Source organism: Acomys russatus, chromosome 32 (genome assembly GCF_903995435.1).
Source record: "Acomys russatus chromosome 32, mAcoRus1.1, whole genome shotgun sequence".
Classification (NCBI taxonomy): Eukaryota; Metazoa; Chordata; class Mammalia; order Rodentia; family Muridae; genus Acomys; species Acomys russatus.
This window is the reverse complement of record NC_067168.1, coordinates 16,240,244-16,242,341: the sequence shown is the minus strand read 5'-3', so window position 1 is coordinate 16,242,341 and position 2,098 is coordinate 16,240,244. Positions and strand designations below refer to the sequence as shown.

Genomic DNA, 2,098 nt, shown 5'->3' with positions numbered 1-2,098 from the left:
ATGTGGGATTACACCAGAAGCTTGCAGTGGAGTAATGGTAAGGAAAATCAAGCAACCTTAAATATCTCGGATGTATAGGAGCATATTCTATTACAGAAGACCTTCCTGTGAAGATCATGGAATCAAATACGGGACGTTGAACTAATACTTGGACTTTGATATGAATTTCTTTAACAATTTTCTCTGCAGTGCAAGTTATTAAACTAAAGCTACTCTATTTTCCAAATGTGTTCCAACAAAAATCCTTCATAACTTCTAGCATGGTATCTTAATAAAGAATAAAGTTCTTCTCTTTAAAAAATCTGCTCTAAGTAGATTTTTCCCCCTTTTTTAAAATTAAGGATTCCAGCAGTGGTATTCTGAAATATTCTCTTGAATTTGTGCATTTAAATTTTATTGCAGTGATACAGATGAATGCCACTGTTGGTACCCTTAAATTTTTATTTCTGCTCACCAAGGTTAATCATGATTGTCTATATCTTTTTTATAGTAATCACTTTTGAATTGTGTTCAGATGCAGTTTCAGGTGTAATCATCAGAGCTGGTTAGTCAGGCATTCCAGATAGTGGTTCTTTTCAGAACCTTTTTAAAAGGGTTGGTTAACTACCTCAGTAGCAGAGGATTGAACTATACCCTGTCTGTACTGTACATAGAAAAATCTTTGTAGATAAAAGCAAGGCTTGTTAAATATGATATGAGGGTAAGATTTTAATATACCAAATGTAACATTCTTAGTTGCCTTTAGTTTCAGAGGCTTGTAAGACTTCCTCATGACCATCATAACAGGCCTTGCTTTTGTCGTATTTTGTGGCTGAAAAAGCAGCCTTGCTTCTTCAGATATTGTAGTTATTTGGATGTATAATAGTTTAGCAAGATGTTACTTTTGTAAGACATCAGATGTTCAAAAAAAGTGCATCCGAACTTGTACTAAATACTGCAGTGTCCCTTTATAAAAAGTCAGACTAAAACTGACAGTTGTACAGCAAAGCCTGACATTTGGATATTTTGAAGTTTTTTCATAAATCATAGAAATTAGTATATGGCTGTAGTTTAGCTTTTTAGGTAAAAGGTATGTTTCATTAGTGCATTTGTTACTGCTGATCACTATAAAAATGTGAATCAGCTTTCCATTTCTTATGCAGGTCATGATAACTTGTAGAATAGAGTACAATCATTTGTGCTATGTTTTTAATTTTCTAAAGCACCTTGATGACAGTGAGTGTTCAGTGGTGAAGCATCCTCTATTGAATCACCCTCAAAAAATTTTGCCAAGTCCTAAGTTGATAGCTTAAAGTCAAAAGTAAAATTACAGTTGAAGTAGGACTTGGTGTAAAGAAATACCTTCTCCCCTTCCCCAAAGGGATACTGCAGTTATATCACATACCAATAGGCACCACGATGAAGATCAGAACTTATACCTAATTAAGGTTTTATACACACCAGTTCCCCAGTAAATGCAAATTTAACAAAATTAGACATGTCATATGTTCAAAATGCTCATGGCAAACAATCATTTTGCATTCCTGCAAATAAAATTGTTTTATACTGTAAGCTGGAGGCGAGTGTAACTTATTTTTGTAATAAAGTTTTTATTTTTTTTATGTGTCATTAATATAAATGTGTGTTAGTATAGAAAAATCTTCTGGTTTAAAAACTTATAGTTGCACACATTTCAGTATGTTCATTTGTACTTACATACTTTTAGAGTAGTGGTTGCCAATAGCCTGTATGTTTCCCATTAATTGGTTTTTTCTTTCTTTTTTTGTTACCTTAATAAACCATTTTAGTATGTTGTATGTCAGTTACTGGGATAGCTGGGGCATAGAGTGTAATTTAAAATTTGTCAATAAGTATTCATTGGAATATATGTAAATGTGCCTTGCCGGTTATTGAAACTTACCTACAAAATGAGTATGGGGTGACAAAAAATTTGTTCTGGTGCTTAATGAAACTTTCTTCCACTGATTTTATATATTACCCTGTGCTTTTTAAAAGTACATCTCTCAAATCTTAGTGTAAGTTTGAGGGCTACACAAAACATGTACATTTCATTCTAACATAGCGAGTATACTAGGTTGTGGAAAGTGGGTCAGTTAAA

General features: G+C 33.0%; 1 protein-coding gene across 2 annotated transcripts in view; it reads left to right on the top strand.

The window, feature by feature from the left end:
* The window catches only part of Syncrip (synaptotagmin binding cytoplasmic RNA interacting protein), a 33,365-nt gene extending 31,814 nt beyond the window's left edge, over positions 1–1,551 (top strand). For both annotated transcript variants that reach the window (XM_051140700.1, XM_051140699.1), the window contains exon 12: positions 1–1,551. This exon is cut by the window's left edge. The gene's annotated coding sequence lies outside the window, so the exon portion shown is untranslated.
* The last annotated feature ends 547 nt before the right edge of the window (positions 1,552–2,098 follow it).